Source organism: Bos indicus, chromosome 7 (genome assembly GCF_029378745.1).
Source record: "Bos indicus isolate NIAB-ARS_2022 breed Sahiwal x Tharparkar chromosome 7, NIAB-ARS_B.indTharparkar_mat_pri_1.0, whole genome shotgun sequence".
NCBI lineage: Eukaryota > Metazoa > Chordata > Mammalia > Artiodactyla > Bovidae > Bos > Bos indicus.
In genome coordinates this window covers 107954296-107972609 of record NC_091766.1, presented here as the reverse complement: position 1 = coordinate 107972609, position 18314 = coordinate 107954296, and the positions used below count along the sequence as shown (strand labels likewise).

Genomic DNA, 18314 nt, shown 5'->3' with positions numbered 1-18314 from the left:
AGAGAAGATCACGATGAAAGTCATATTTATCACCTATTAGATACACCTTCCAGAACAAAAAGCATTACACATTTAACCTTACTTTCTGCTCATTTAAGAGGAGGATAAAAGAAAACATGAAAAGAACACATCTTATTAGAAAGCAGACACTATGAATTCTCTTAGATGCAGTGTAAGTACTTCAAGGGCTTCACACTGTATATTACTCAACACATAACAATATTCAGTCATACTTTTTCCTCGGTCATAATTTCTCACCAATCTGCCTGGCTAAAATTTTCTAAGAAATCCTTTTGTCTCTAATACCAGATAAAAGATTATAATTATTATGAGTTAAATAAAAAAGTAAATTATATTGAATTAGTTACCAGATTCAGTGACTGCTTAAAAAACTGAGATTACTAACACCATGATAAATAGAGTAACACCATGAAAAAAAAAGGCTATGAGTTTGATAAGATTTAGCTGCTGAGCCAGATTGCATTTTCATACATCAAATGGATTTCAGTGATATCTGAGAGAAACTCCTCAAACCAGCATGTTCCAAAAGAAGTGTAATGCAAGCCACTTAGAAATTTCAAATATACTGGTAGCCACATTTTTAAAAGTAACAACAATGAAAAGGTGAAAGTGACTGAAGTAATACATTTTTCTTTAGTTCCATTATGTATAAAATATTATTAAATCAACATGCACTATTATAAAATTATGGTGAAAATATTTTACATTTCATCATCTTAACTCTTTAAAACATGTTTTACATTTATGGAACATCTCAATTTAGATGCAAATTTCCATCAGAAATATTTGATCTGTATTTAGATTTCATCAAATTCATGGTTAAAAAACACAGATTCACATATCTAGGTTGTTTCAAAAATATTATACTTAAATTTTTCCAATAACTGAATCATAGTACTGGAAATGAAATTTTTAAATTTAAATCATACAAAATTGAGTGAAACTCACACTTCATCTTTTAGAAGTACACATGTCAAAACTCAAGAGCTCAGGAGCTACATATGGCCAGTGACTACCAGACTAAACAGGACAGCCTTAGGCCACAGGCACTAACAGCATGGCGTTAACGGTTAAAGCTCGGTCACTTCTCCTTGCTAACGCACATTATAATGCACTGCATTAGTCAACAAAGTAAAACAAAACCTAGTCAAAATATATTGAATGAACGTTCTCTAAAAACAGTCATTCCTACTTTTTCTATTAGAACCTCAGACATTAAGCCAGAGTTTTGCAAGAGGGATTAGCATTTTAATTGTCATTTCCTGATGTTTTTGATACTCTTCACCAGGGATCCAGCCTCCTTAAATAGAACAACTCTAGAGGTGAAGATTAAATGGCTTTTTCTTTAATGAGAGTCTCAAGAAAACAAACACCAGCCTAACTCTCCTTAGAAAGTTCTTTTTCTAATCTCTTTCCCCTATTCATAAATCAAGCATTATACAAATTTAGGTGGACTATTTACAAAATCAATAAGCTATATGCTTCAAAAGTAATCTTAATGGTGTCTGATTATTTACTTTTTTCTGTTCTTCCAAAGAGAATATCAAACTTATTACTAAGAACATTACTGAAATAGCTTCTATCAAGCTTGACTTAATTTTCTTAAAAAAAAAAAAAAAAAAACCTAAATGCAACAGTAAACAGCAAAATTAACCACTAATTTTTCCACTTTAATAGGCAAAAAATGTCTATTAAAATGGACTTGAAATCAATATTTAGTTCAAGTTACTTCCTGGGCCAATATTCCCATATACTGTTAGATACCTTTATTGATACACTGGCCTAGTTTAGAAGAAGTGCACCCTTCTAATTTTGAAACCATACAGCATTTTGGGAATAACTTTCAAATGAAAGAAATCTTTCCTGGAATCTGATTAAAGCAGCATATGACATAACCTCAGTGTTCTGTGGAATCCTAATATTTCTTCTTTCCAAAATTAGCTCACATTCAGCACTTTTCCTCTGCCTCCTGCTCTATTTAAATTTAGACTTTCACCTACTCCTCCTCAACCCCCAGCCCAGCCTGTAAACCAGTGAGGAGAACTGCACCTCTAGTCAGTAGGCTAATTTCAGCAACCACCACAGGATGTCTAGAATGTCATAATACTTCAATAAGCATTCTTGGATGAATGAGTAAATAATGTAAAAAACAATCTCTTCCATTTAGCTTATAAGCTACCCATAAGACAATCTACATATGAAAATTTTTATTAATTTTAGTCATTTCTTCCTTAGCTCCTCTCCAATGGTTGGAACTATGCTTTTCAAGTACTTGCTCAAAATTAATGTTTAGAAAAGGATAATACTGCATCACTGGCACCTGACAGAGGCCATAAAAGTCTTTAGATTCCAAAATAAAACTTAGTACACTTAAAACTCTGAGCTCACCTTGATAAGATGCTTCTGTAACACCGCTGCCTTACAAACTGCATCACTTTAAAAACTAATTTGCAAAGGAGCAATTCTTAATAGACAAGACTGTAGGCCAACAGAGGCTTCCCAGGTGGTGCCAGTGGTGAGGAACCGCCTGCCAGTGCAAGAGCGTACGAGGTGTAGGTTTGATCCCCGGGTTGGGAAGCTTCCTTGGCGGGGAGCGTGGCAACCCGCTCCAGTATTCCTGTCTGGAGAATCTTTTGTCATTTTCACTGTGCCACTTTAAAGAACCTCTTTGAACGTGTGATCTATCTAATAATCATATATGCAGCACATGTGCATACATGTTTGCATATATATGTATGCATGTAGCCTAGAGTACCCCACCTGACCACTGCAGTAAGATGGTGGTACTCAAAAATGTGTAAAACGAGATAATAACGCCTCTTTTGTAACTCTGTCTTACCAAGGCTTATTTCTGTATGGATATACTGCATACTAAGCCAAGACAGGATGGATTACTTTCTAGATTTCTTCAGTGATGAATTTCTAAGACAATTCTTAGAATGTTTTTATAAACAACTTCTACTTTACTAATGATACAGCATCACATGGTGAAAAGAGTATGGATAGTTAGGCCTCAGCAATCTAGGTCTGATCAGCGGTAAACTGTTCACTCTCTCTAACCTTCCCTACAACATAAGGATTAGTGCCTTTTATTTCTCAAGGCGGTTTTGAAGACCAAAACGTATCTAAACCACAAAGCAAATGTCTACCTAGCATGTGGTGCACCCAATAAACAGTAGTGTAACTTACTATTTCTGTTGAAGTTATTTTGCATATAAAACCAGGAACAGCTGCAGCAAGGACTGGTTGTCACACAACAGTAGTTTTTCCTCACTCACCTCACTGCCTTTTTCCCACTTTGGAGAGTATTTACCTCGTCTCAGCACTAAAGGCAATCCTAGGTTTGCTTAACCCAATTATCAATGGAGTCGCATTTTCAAGTGACGGATTCAGGGATGTGCGCTCGGTCGCTCAGTCATGTCCGAAGCTGGGACCTCAAGGACTGTAGGCGGCCAGGCTCCTCTGTCCATGGGATTCTCCAGGCAAGAATACCAGAGTGGGTTGCCATGGCCCTTCTCCAGGGGATCTTCCCAACCCAGGGATCGAACTCATGTCTCCCACACTGCAGGCAGATTCTTTACCATCTGAGCCACCAGGGAAGCCAGACTCAGGGGTAGGTACACTGTTTAATTCAGGCCACTGAGATACAGGAGATAACTTTTAAAGGATGAATGAAAGAAACTTTTTAAGACAAGTACCAGGAAAGGAGCTTCTCTGCAAGTGGAAGTATGCAGGGCAGCATGTGCTCCACAAAGACTGGCAGCCTTGGGATGAAGCTGTCGCCATGGAGAAGCTTCACCAGGAAGAGTGAAGGAAAGAATAGTTTTTGGTGGCATCTCTGAGACACTGGATCAAACGCTGCCTCAAGAATGATTTTCTTCTAGATTTTTGAGTTGAATGAACATATAAAAGCTCTATAATTTTTTTTATATAACTCCCATACTAGCCACTCAAAGATTCTTTATGGATAAAATAATAACTGTATTAGAAGATACTGAGAATTAAAAAGATACTATATATTGATATATTAAATGTCTAGAACAAGTAGGAAATAATAAATAGAAGTGCTTTATTCTGTTTACAGCCAACATTTAGTAAGAGAATAGAAGATTGTTTTATTCTTAACAGCTCTTTCTCAAAGGTTTCTTACTCTGTGCTATGAAAATCTGATCCTATCTGTTCTTTCTGTATTAACGGGACTCCGAGGAACTGATCATATTAAACAAACTCGTAGAGATTATTATGTAAACAAGAACACGAATTTATCAATTTGTCATTAGGGAAAAGGGATCATCAAGGCTATACCACTAATGACTTTCTGTCACTGAATCATGTAGAGATCTTAATTTATCTTCAAATAAATTTAAAGGTTATTAAATTAAGAGATACCAGTCCCTAGTGATATATAAAATGCATAATTCATTACCCTTGTTTTTTAGGATATCAATTTACTCCAGAGAAGTTTGGTTTAGTTGTGTTCATGTACACATTTAAAATAGGCTCATAATCAAAGCAAGTATTAAATTATAGAGAGCTATTATAGAGGACCCATTTATTGTTCAGAGTTGTTACTAAAAAATAAAACTTTTCATCTTTTCTTCTCTTTTATTAGACTTCTGGCTGTGGACCAGCCCATCAAAACTCAGGCGGGTACACATTTATATGACAATCATAACAACGAGTGCTGACTTAATTTGTGCTCTGTGAGACACAGAATAGATTTTGTGTAATAGGAGGTAAGTTAAAACACGTTCCAGAAGAAAAGGATCGATGCAGACACTGAGGTGCCAATACTGACTGCTACACGCAGGGCACACGTAGGAAAGGCAGCTTTCACGGAAAGGGAGATTGGACAGGAGAATGCGCTGGCTGTTAACCAAGGTGATGAGGGCTTCTTCCAAGAACCATCACACACACACACACACACACACACACACACACACACACACACACACAGAAAGGGAGATTGGACAGGAGAATGCGCTGGCTGTTAACCAAGGTGATGAGGGCTTCTTCCAAGAACCATCACACACACACACACACACACACACACACACACACACACACACACCCCACTAGATCTGAAAGACCCGGACACACACACACACACACACACACACACACACACACCCCACTAGATCTGAAAGACCCGGACACACACACACACACACACACACACACCCCACTAGATCTGAAAGACCCGGACACACACACACACACACACACACACACACACACACACACACACCCCACTAGATCTGAAAGACCCGGACACACACACACACACACACCCCACTAGATCTGAAAGACCCGGATGAGGAAAGATGAGAAACATGCAACACAGAAAAGCCGAAAATGACTCCAAGGACACACTGGCTTTTCTGATGCCACGCTCTTCTTTCTAAAGCAGTGCGTGCTGAAGAGCTTGCTCCCTGTGCAGTTCAGCTGAGCCAAAGGCAGCGCTGAGAGGATGGTTTTCCCAGTTTAGATTAATGCACGACATTCGTCTTTTCAGATGAGGCTCCTTAATGACCACGCTCTGCCAGCACTGCACGGTACCGGGGCCTTTGGCATTTCTCCTTTGCAGATGATCTCTAACAACGTAACTCTCTAATGGTCGTAAAACCAGTTCTCTGCAATAAAAGAGTGCCTTTCGCAGTACTTTTTAACTTGCCGGTTCAAGGGGCAGCAGCTATAATCTTGCTAGACATTATGTGACCTGCCAGGACAGATGCAGAGTCAGGTTTCACAGACCTTCAGAACACTGGCTTCCAGAAAGCACTCTGGAGATAATCCGCTTTATTACACGGTGGAGGAGAGAGCTGAACTCACCTGATTTTTACTTTTAAGGTGGTAATTTTGGTGATACAACTGAAATTCTAAGGCATGTGCCTGCAAACTATGGCCTGAAGAGGCAAAAATCAGCCCCATGCCTGCTTTTGTAAATAAAGTTTTACTGGAAACTTTAAACTCATTCCTTTACATGCTGTTTACAGATGCTTTCGAGCTATGATGGTGGAGCTGAGGATGGCCAGAGACTGGACAGCCCTCAACACCTAACTATCTTACTACCTGGTCCTTTACAGAAAAAGCTCACTGCCTCTTGCTTTGAGGTATTACTCAGTATTTCATACCACTACAGTCCCTCTATTTAAAGGTTCTCATGATCGCCTTGGTTACTTTCAACCAAGATCTTACTGTTCACTGTGCTTTCTTTTTTGCGTGAGGGCTCAATAGTGCCATTTTTTTAATGTTCAAGGAGGAAGCTAGAAAGGTAAATTCACCAATTAATTTTAAATCCTAAGGCTGACAAACATATTCACACAGAAAAAAACATATGAAGAGTGAGATCATAAATCCCTGGTATCCTCCCCATCCACAACCCACCATCTGCCACCAAGACAAAGAAATTTCACTGTCTCTCCCTGCTCTCATGCCAAACAACCTACTTTTCTATTTTGTGGCCTGTTATGCCCCTGAAAGCTGCCTTTGATATAAAGATAAGAATGGACAGGACGATCAGATGTATAAAAAGGTTTGTTCCTGGAATACCCTTTAAATACTTAGATGCTACAAAGACATTTTTTTCTAAATAAAAAATTCAAAAGAATGCTTATTTTGATGTATCTATCTACTACAGGAAAACCTGCAGAGAAAAAAGATAGAGGCATCAATTCAAGTTTCCTTAGATTTTTTAAAGAGATGTGGGATCAAAAGACCAACTCAAAAGTACATTTAAATTTCATAAGAGAAAAAATGTTTATAAAAGCTAACAATATTTTTAGAAATTGAATTTATCATAGGCTACATATTTTAGAGACATTAAGTCCCTGAAAGCAATAAAATCAGTGACTACTTTATAAAAACTATTATATAATCTTATTCTCTAAAGTAATTAGAAACATATTTATATCTTCATGTTTACCCATTTCTGCTGGATATGGTCAGAATTTAATTTATGCAAAGGTTTTAATCATAAACACATTTACAAACTATGAAACTTTCTATCAAAATTAATTAAAAAGTATTACTTTATAATTTTAAAGAACACAGTGCAGCAAAGAGCTTGGAATGTCAGTATTGAGAAAAAAAAACAAAACAGGAGCATGTTTTTTCACTTTTTAAAAAGTTGTGGTAAAAACACTTATAAATTTTTCCTCTTAATTTTAAGTGTAATACTGTTAATTATATTGATAATGTTGTACAAGTGATCCAGGTGAGCCACAGAATTGACTTTTTAACTTAGAAACCATTTTCGTTATGGTAAAAAAAAGCATAAATTTTAGCATCTTTACTACTTTTAAGTATATAGTTCAATAGTGTCTCCCTCTGAGATAAAGGTTTGATTCCATTTATACAAAGTCCAAAACCAGCCCAAACGAATCTATTTTATAAGTCCAGAAAATGGTAACCACGGGTGTGTATACTTTTTGATAATCCTGGAGAATCCCAGGGACGGGGGAGCCTGGTGGGCTGCCGTCTGTGGGGTCGCACAGTCGGTCACGACTGAAGTGGCGCAGCAGCAGCAGCAAACTTATAATTAGTGTACTCTTCTGTATGTGTTATATTTTGTTTGATCTAGTATTTCACCCTATATATAAACTAATAAGTTAAATTATTTTTTCATGGGTCAGAGATAAATAACTTCAGTAGTCACAGCACAGCAGGGGGCTGTCGTGGGTTAAGCATATACGGATCCTTGAACACAAAGTAGGATGTGTTTTGGGAGAGGAATGATGAGTTTCAAAAAGCTGCTGTTTTTTAGCAGGCAGTAAGCAAGCCAACAGAGTGCATCATGGGAAATGCCAGGCTGGATGAATCACCAGCTGGAACCAAGATTGCCTGGAGAAATATCAACCATCTCAGATATGAACATGATGCCACCCTAATGGCAGAAACCAAAGAGGAACTAAGAGCCTCTTGATGAGGGTGAAAGAGGAGAGTGCAAAAGATGGCTTAAAACTCAACATTCAGAAAACTAAGATCATGGCATCTGGTTCCATCACTTCAAGGCAAACAGATGAGGAAACAATGGAAACAGCAACAGATCTTCTTTTCTTGGGCTCCAAAAAATGACTGTGGATGGTGACTGCAGCCATGCAATTAAAAGATGCTTGTTCTTTGGAAGAAAAGCTATGCAAACCTAGATAGCATATTAAAAAGAAGAGACATTACTTTGCCGACAAAGGTCCATCTAGTCAAAGCTATGGTTTTCCCAGTAGTCATGTATGGATGTGAGAGTTGGACTATAAAGAAAGCTGAGCACAGAAGAATTGATGCTCTTGAACTGTGGTGTTGGAGGACTCTCGAGAGTCCTTTGGACAGCAAGGAGATCAAACCAGTCAATTCCAATGGAAATCAACTCTGATTATTCATTGAAAGGACTGATGCTGATGCTGAAGCTCCAGTACTCTGACCACCAGATGCAAACAGTCAACTCATTGGCAAAGACCCTGTGGATGGGAAAGACCAGGGGCAGGAGGAAAAGGGGGCAGTAGAGGTGAGATGGTTGGATGGCATCACCGACTCAATGGACATGAGCTTGAGCAAACTCAGAGATAGTGAAGGACAGGGAAGCCTGGCGTGCTGCAGTTCAAGGGCTCAGAGACAGTCAGACATGACTCAGTGACTGAACAACAACAAATGATGTTTGGGGGTTCAGAGGTGGTGCAAGTGGTAAAGAACCTGCGTGCCGATGCAGGTGACATAAGAGAGGCAGGTTTGATCCTTGGGTCGGGAGAAACCCCTGAAGTAGGAAATGGCAACTCATTCATCCTTGCCTGGAGAATCCCAAGGACACAGGAGACGGGCAAGCTACAGGCCAAGCGGTCACAGAGTCAGACACAACTGAAATGACTTAGCATGTGCACAGATGGTAAAATGTCAAAGGTGGGAGGAGAAGGGGACAACGGAGGATGAGACAGCTAACAGCATCGCCGATTCAACAGATACGAATTTAAGCAAACTCCGGGAGATAATGAAGGACAGAGGAGCCTGATGTGCTGCAGTCCATGGGGTCATAAAGAGTCGGACATGACTTAGTGATTGAACAGTAACAATAACAAAGCAAGACTGCTCTTTGTCTGAAAGGGAGACATTACCTTGTCCCTAGAAGCTGTTCATTACAAACATACCCCAGAGAAATGGCCCAGATAAAGATCAGTCAGGGCCTTGTATTCTTGGCATACCCAGTAAGGTGAGTAGGAATGCAAGAAATCAATGCAAGAGTATCTTGTAACATACCTTAATAATAAGCTTACTAGATTTCTAATACTATAAAAAAGTAGATCAGAGGAAAGTCATAAACATAATGCAACAATATTTCTGCAAGCCATTTGCATCAAAAAAGTGAAGTGAAAGTCAGTCAGTCGTGTCCGACTCTTTGTGACCCGAGGTGATATCAAAGCTGATTTCAAATATATAAAGAGCTTTTTTTTAAAAAAAAAAAAATGAAATAAGAACTTTATTTCTCATTTAACTTCAGGTTTCAAGTAAGGGTGATATTTTGTGTGCCAGGATATCCTGTCTAAATTATTTCTTCAAAAATAGTAAGAGAAATGCTTGTGGGTGAGCTAACACTGTCTTTTCCACCTTCAAATATCTGCATCAGGAAAATTTATCTCCCTTTTTGCTTAGAACAGAAAAGCTATGTTGCTTACCATTTAGGATTAAAAAAAAATACAAAGTGAGTAACTGTGATGAGTGTGACATACTTCTACAATGATGAGTAGTCAATGATAAAAAAAGATGATTACTCATATTGGACAAGAGATTTTAGAGGTATCAAAATTTCCTAGGATGGATGACTTTCTAGCAGATTAGGTTGGCTTAACTTGATCTGTCTTAGGTAAACATATAGAATAAGACTGTTGACATTCTAACGTTGTTGTTCAGTAGCTAAGTTGTGTCCGACTCTCTGCAACCCTATGGACTGCAGCACACCAGGCTCCTCGGTCCTCCACTATCTTCCAGAGTTTGCTCAAACTCACGTCCACTGAGATGGTGATGCCATCCAACCATCTCATCCTCTGTCACCCCATTTTTCCTCCTGCCTTCAATTTTTCCAGCATCAGGGTCTTTTCCAGTGAGTTGGCTCTTCGAAGTAGGTGGCCAAAGTATTGGAGCTTCAGCATTAGTCCTTCTAATGCATATTCACGGTTGAGCTCCTTTAGGGTGGACTGGTTGGATCTCCTTGCTGTCCGTCTTCCACAGGTGAAGGGGCAGCAGGGGCTTCCTGGTGGGCCTCTCAGGACACAGACAAAGACTCGTGCAGCCGCCCCACAGAAGGCCTCCTGACACATCAGGAAAGGACACAGGGGACAGCAATATTCAAAGAACTTTAAGGCCTACTAAAGATTAATGGATACTCCTTCTTACAGCCGTTCTCAATCTAATAAGGAAGACAAAAAAATTAGGGGAAAAAAAACTATATTAAAAGACACAGTTGGGACTTCTCTGGTGGTCCAGTGGCTAAGACTCTGTGTTCTCAATACAGGGGGCCTGCGTTTTCTCCCTGGTCTGGGAGCTAGATTCCACATGCCACAATTACCAACCAAGAGTTATCATTCCACAACCAGATCCTGCAGGCAAGGAAGATTTAAGATCCTGAGTGTGGCAACTAAGACCCGGAGCAGACCAAGAGGGAAAATAAAAGACAAGGTGGAATAGCAGTTAAATACATACACAAGTAATATGTAGTGATGGTTCAGAAATGCACAGTGAGATCTGACTTCTGGGACCAGAGAAAGATTCAGAAAGTCAGTAACACTGTGAAAGATGCAGCGGGGTTCCAAGGAGGGGAAAACACAGAAGAACCAGTTGAACTTATGTTAGAAAGGAAAAACAGAAATTGAAACGCAGGGCTCACGAGAAGTAAACAGCCACAGAACCAAGACTCCCATTTCTGTATGAGTTCATTCTATTTTTGTTGCTGAATATTTTGCACTAAACTGGCACGACTGATGATGAATAATTGAAGCTTTCTCCTGGGTAACTGCTGAGGGGGAAAAACTAAATTGGATTCACTCTAATGTCAAAAATATTGATCATCTTTTTTCTTTAAGCTTGATTTTGGATATAAAAATAAACATTAATTCCTTCTTTGGAGTTTTTCTAGTAGAATGTTACTCTGTGCTAGAAATAATTATCATTCTCTAGAAGCACAAGGATGTTTGGCCATAAACCGATATTCCTCCTAATTCAGATCATCATGAAATGGGTTCTCAATTACACTGAATGTTCTCAAATCTAAGTGGGTAAAAAAAAGATATATTAAGGTTATTTGACTTAAATATTTCTCTTACGATAAGTACTTTCAGGAAGGAGAGAAGAACCATGCATGCAGTAAAATTCTAGTCATCTAACGAAAAAGGAAAACAGTTGTTATACATCTTTAAGATTAACTTTAATAGAGTTTTACTCCATAAGTTTGCAGACTGTCTTCTCATTCCAACTTTGTAATTAGTTGTAGGAACTTAGGCAAGCTGCTTGATTTTTTTTGGTTCCATCTATTACATAAAGGGCTTTGGGTTAGATGGACCTCAAAATTCCAATCTAGACCCCGAAGTTCAGTGGAATAGAAAGCAGGGATATGCAGGCACCACCTCTGGGTTCCCTGTCTTAAGCCGCCCTGCTCTGGACACGCTGCCTGCAGTCCTATCTTCCTTGCACGGCAGCCGTCCACTCTCCCCGCTGGGCCAGGGCTGGGGCCCTGTCATCTGTGTGCGTGGCCTTCCGACGAGGTTGGAGCTCTCCAGACGCCCTCCCACTCCTGACACTCCCCATCCCAGGCATCACTGCCATCACTTCTCCGGAATCTGGTCCAAGCATCCAAGAATAACTGCTTCCTTGCCTGCATACTTCACTCAGCACACCCAGTGTATAATCCACTTCCGCACCTCTATCATTTAACCTCTAGTGTTAGTGCTTTACACAAGCACTTAGCTGTTCACTTTGGAATTAGTGAGAACTTTGGTTTTTTTGATATCGAATTCTGGCAAGGAAATGGAATCATCCTGCCTTATTCTTTCCCAGCTAATTCGCTCACATGATTCAGATGTAAAATCCTTAAGCATCTTCCTTATTCAACAAAAGTTGACCTTTACCAGTGTCACTAGTTTAAAATGAATAACACAGCCTCTATTCCTTCGTAATCCATATAACTTCACTTTTACAAACAGCAAATATTTCATTAATTTTAAATAGATCTTTTGTTAAGTTATTATCTATGTGACCTTTTCGCAACTACTCACATGAAGTTTTCCAGGGCTTTTATCATCAACTCCCAGAAGGCACATCCCAGTAGGTAACTCACTTAGTACAACATGGTGTGCAAATAGGCAATTAAAACTATTTTCATTAAAGTGATAGGTTAAATGTCACAGAGAAACCAACAAAAGATTTAGACACATGAGTATTTTCTTCCAGTTACTGCCGGTCATTTCTTATTGGATATTATTTTCATTTATGACATGAATAAAAGCTCAGTGAGCAACATGGCAGAGGGAAAATGCCATGTACAACTTGGGGGTTCTTTTTCACTTTGGTTTATGCTCTTAAAATGTATTTGGGAATAAAAAACAATGGCTATTTATCAAAAAAGACAGGTTTATTAAACTACCAAATGCATAACCATAAACATGACCACAGTGAGATCATAATCCAAACAATGTAGATACACCAACAAAAGGAAACGAGCTCCTTTAAGTTAATTCCCACATTGCCAGAAACGGCTTCAAGAGCACAGGCTGGCATTGAGTCCAGGAATGGGGTCAAGAGGACAGAGGGGGCTGTCCAGCTGCCACTGGCTGAGCTATTGTACAGGAGGCCATGATCACAGCCATCCCAAGAAAAAGAAATGCAAAAAAGCAAAATGGTTGTCTGAGGAGGCCTTAAATAGCTGAAAAAAGAAGAGAAGTGAAAAGCAAAGGAGAAAAGGAAAGATATATGCATCTGAATGCAGAGTTCGAAAGAATAGCAAGGAGAGATAAGAAAGCCTCCTTCAGTGATCAGTGCAAAGAAACAGAGGAAAACAATAGAATGGGAAAGACTAGAGATCTCTTCAAAAAAATTAGAGATACCAAGGGAACTTTTCATGCAAAGATGGGCACAATAAAGGACAGATATGGTACGGACCTAACAGAAGCAGAAGATATTAAGAAGAAGTGGCAAGAATACAAAGAAAGGAGATCAGCCCGGGGATTTCTTTGGAAGGAATGATGATAAAGCTGAAACTCCAGTACTTTGGCCACCTCATGCGAAGAGTTGACTCATTGGAAAAGACTCTGATGCTGGGAGGGATTGGGGGCAGGAGAAGAAGGGGACAACAGAGGATGAAATGGCTGGATGGCATCATTGACTCAATGGACGTGAGTCTGAGTGAACTCTGGGAGTTGGTGATGGACAGGGAGGCCTGGTGTGCTGTGATTCATGGGGTTGCAAAGAGTCGGACATGACTGAGTGACTGAACTGAACTGAAATGATACCAAAAAGATCTTCATGACCCAGATAACCATGATGGTGTGATCACCCACCTAGAGCCAGACATCCTGGAACGCTAAGTCAAGCGGGCTTTACAAAGTATCACTACGAACAAAGCTAGTGGAGGTGATGGAATTCCAGTGGAGCTATTTCAAATCCTAAAAGATGATGTTGTGAAAGTGCTGCACTCAATATGCCAGCAAATTTTTGAAAACTCAGCAGTGGCCACAGGACTGGAAAAAGTCGCTTTTCATTCCAATCCCAAAGAAAGGCAATGCCAAGGCTAATTCATGTCAATGTATGGCAAAAACCACCACATTACTGTAAAGTAATTAGGTTCCAATTAAAATAAATAAAATAATTCAAAAAAGAAAATAAAGGTAATGCCTAAGAACACTCAAACTACTGCACAATTGCACTCATCTCACACACTAGCAAAGTAACGCTCAAAATTCTCTAAGCTAGGCTTCAACAGTACATGAACTGAGAATTTTCAGATGTTCAAGTTGGATTTAGAACAGACAGAGGAACCAGAGATCAAATTGCCGTCATATACTGGATCATAGAAAAGGGAAGGGAAAGAATCTGCTTTCAATGTGGGAGACCTGGGTTCAATCCCTGGGTCAGGAAGATCCCCTGGAGAAGGAAAAGGCTACCCACTCCAGTATTAATGCGTGGAAAATTCCATGGATAGAGGAGCCTGGAAGGCTACAGTCCATGGGATCGCACAGAGTCAGACACGACTGAGCACGCACGCACAGCATTTCATTTAATCTGTCATGTAATAGGTCTGAAAAATAGTTTGTCAATGAGTGCAATTGACACTCAACAGGAAAGCACACAAACCCCAAGGTTTATTAATATTTATTGTCAATTTTACTGTAAAAAGTTTTGGAAGCATATTCTTGGACTTGTTCAATAGTATATACCTGCCTATGGATTATATAAAATAACTTCAATGTTAATTCAACAATGAAAATTTTAGTTGCCTAAAAAATGAAGTAAAATAGGTCAAATATTTAATTCTTCACAGTAAAAACTTTTTATTTCCTTAGCAACCTAGATTGTTATTCAAATAGAAAAACCCATATGGCTTATCTTTATGAGATGGGTATCACGCATATCTCAACACTGCTTTGGAAATCCAAGAACATTTTGAAAGATCCTTGACACCAATATCATCTTTCCCTTTGGCAAAAACCTTGTCATTTTCCCTGGGATACTGCCAGAACATATCCTAACTTGGACTTAAAGAAACTACTCTTCATAGCTTGATCATTTCCCACCTCAACTATTAAAATTACACTCTTCATAAATCTGTCTTCAGTACACTCAGGGGGTGCAGACAGCTCAGCCAAATTGTCTCATCATCTAACCTTGTCTTATATACTCTGGTCTTCTATACATCCAGCACGTCTGAGAAACTGTTATTCTGTTCACTGCTCCCCACCTTTGACAGGTTTTGAGCTCTCCAAAGGTTACTTGTCCTCCAAGCCACCTCCTGCGTCTCCACTAGTCTTCCAACCCGGATGAGTCTATCTCTCGTTATGAATTTCTGAGTTTGTGAACTGTGACTCTGCTTGAACCGCACTTAAAACTCTTTCCTATGACAAATGCTTCATATTTTATCTCAGAATTCATATTTCCTTCTTTATTTATGGGTGACTTTAGACAAAATGTGTGGTCTACTGCTATTTGAAATTCTGTTTGCATGTTTTCCAAAAATCTAAAGGTTTTGTGTGTTAAAAATCAAGAGAGAACTTACTGACCTACACACTGAGAGCACTCTTTTCTATTAAATTAGAACTCAGTTGTCACCCCCATCCTGTTCCTGTTTCCAGACCGTCCACATCACAACCAGGAGGTGGTGGTGGTTCAGTCATTCAGTCACGTCCTACTCTGTGTGACCTCAGGGACTGCAGCCCGCCAGGCTCCTCCATCCATGGGGTTTCCCAGGCAAGAGTACTGGAGCGGGTCGCCCTTCCCTTCTCCAGGGGATCTTCCTAACCAAAGGATTGAATCCATGTCTCCTGCACTGCAGGCAGATTCTTTACTGCTAAGCCGCCAGGGAACACTCTAGTAGGAAGACAAAGAAACACATGCCTCAGATTAATTTTTAATTAATTAACATTTTGATTGAACAATCTAGGCCAAAATAGATAACTACTCATGCTTTAAAACTACTGACGGTTTTCTAAGGCTGGATATTTTTATTTTGAGTAGCGGGGCCTGATAGTAATCTGATAGCTCACTGAACTGAAAATCTAATCTACACTTCATGTTGCTCCTCAGCTCAGATTACTTTAGTAGCAACTAATATTTATTAGCTTGGACTCCTTGGACTGCAAGGAGATCAAACCAGTCAATCCTAAAGGAAGTCAGTCCTGAATATTCATTGGAAGGACTGATGCTGAAGCTGAAACTCCAATACTTTGGGCACCTGATGTGAAGAACTGACTTGCTAGAAAAAGACCTTGACACTGGGAAAGACTGAAGGCGGGAGGAGAAGGGGATGAAAGAGGACGAGATGCTTGGATGGTATCACCAACTCAATGAACTTGAGTTTGAGTAAACTCCAGGAGTTGGTGATGGGCAGGGAGGCCTGGTGTGTTGCAGTCCATGGGGTCGCAGAGTCAGACATGACTGAGCAACTGCAGTGAACTGAATATTTATTAAACACTCAGAATGTGTTAAGAACGGTACCATGTTCTTTTTTAAAATTAACTTTTATTATAGTTGCTTTACGATGTTGCATTCGTTTCTTCTGTGCAGCAAAGTGAATCAGTGATACACACACACACACACACACCTCTTGTGTGGATTTCCTTCCCATTTAGCTCATCACAGAGCACTGAGTAGACTCCCCTGAGCTGTGCAACAGGCTCTCATTACTCGTCTATGTCATACACAGCAGTGAAATAGACTCTTCCGATTCACTCCATCCTCCTTCCCCTCCTGCTATACATATGTTTGTTCTCTACGTCTGTGTCATTCATCTGCATTATTTTTCTAGATTCCACATGTAAGAATTCCAAAGGGAAAGGGGAGTCAGGGACAGAAAAATGGTTTTTTATTGCATTTCCTATGTACTTTTTGAAAGTAAAACTTTTTTTAAAAGTCAGATGCCTGAATCATAATTATGTTGGAAATAAAAGCTGATCCCCCTGACCATGAGACCCTTCGTCACTTCGTCTCTCCTGTCTTTCCAACCTCACCTTAGCCCCTCTCCCGGGCTACATGCCCAGGTCACAGCGTGCTTCTTCCCCTTCCTCAGACACAGAAGCCCCGCCCACACACAGCTCTGCATTGGCAGTTCTCTGTGCTTTTATTTTAGCCCTTGGCTAAAGGGAGATGAGTTTCAATCTTTCATCTAGACACAAAAGCCACCTTCCGGAAATGTTTCCTAAGACTCTAAAATAAGTTAGGTGCTACCTGTGACTCTCTCTCTGAGCAACACTCTTAATAGTAAAGTTTGCAATAATAAATTTATTTGAGATTCCTGTTTAAACATATGTCTCTCCCACTACACTGAATTTCATGACAGAAGAGATCATAGTTATATTTTCCACCAATGTATATGGTATATGGAACGCAACTGATGCTAAGTATTAATCAAATAAAGTAATTAACCCAAATCTCACAACAATAAGTTTAAAAAGAATGCAAAGAAAGAAATATACCTCTTTTAAAAAGGGGTGTATTTCTAAGTTTTGAAGTCACTTAAGAACAGGGTGATATGTGCTTCAAAAAAAATAGTTATTTCTGTATTTATTTTTTATCAAAATTGGTTATAATATTTTTGACAGAATAATAAAACTCCTTCAAATTATAGCTTCATTAGCTTATAAATTCAACTCTAAAAAGAACTGAATAATATAAATATGACTCTTAGAAGTAATATCAATTCTTCAACACTTACAAATTTTTAATATATGATTACCTATCCTTTATTTTTAAAAAGCACTTTTAAAAAAATGTTTTAAAAAAACGCAAAGATAGATATCCAAGACTTTTATTTTATTCAACAAATGACAGATGTTAAACATAGAAAGGAGTTTTTCCTTAATTTTAGTAGCCAAGATGGGAAATAATGAATACCACCTGCTGGTAGCAAGTAATATCTTATAAGATAAATTCATTTGAAAGTCTTATCAAAGATCTTCAATATACTAATCTGAATACTAATCCACAGACTAACATATAAGAGAAAGAAAAAAAAGACAAAAACATATCTTAAAAAACAGAAAATATGGAATACATGTACTCCTGTAAGAAACAAAATTATTAAAGATGCTATAAAGTCACTTTCTAAATCTCTCCCGGGTTGCTATATAAAGCCTTTCATTTTGAATGCAGATAATGTCAAATGTGATACTGTTTTGTCAAGTTTGACACAGAATTTAGGCAAATTTTTTTTTCTATTAAGTGCTCAGTCTGAGGCACAGCTGTATCAGGTACTAAATAATATTCTTTCTGGAATTGAAATTCATGCCCATAAACAGGCACCAATGACAATCAACTTCAGTTTTACAGAAAAGGACAAATGAAGCCAAGTGAAGAGCCAAGAAGTCCCATACACACAAAACCTGATTATAATGACAGCTCCTAATATTACTTTCACATTTTAAATGACAAGAAGCTATGCAACACTTAATATAACGTGCAATCCCTCCAGACGTATCTGTGAAAAAGAGTTATGTTATACAGCAACTGAAAATCTAAAAACAGAAAAAAGAGTGTCTAAGTGAAAAGAGAGACATTAAATATGACCAGCAGACTAGTGAAGAAATGAAAAAATTTTTAAATGCATAACA

General features: G+C 38.8%; 1 protein-coding gene across 5 annotated transcripts in view; it reads right to left on the bottom strand.

Annotated features, from left to right (window-relative positions):
- FER (FER tyrosine kinase) overlaps positions 1 to 18314 on the bottom strand; it is a 456972-nt gene that overhangs the window by 101653 nt on the left and 337005 nt on the right. The window lies entirely within an intron of this gene.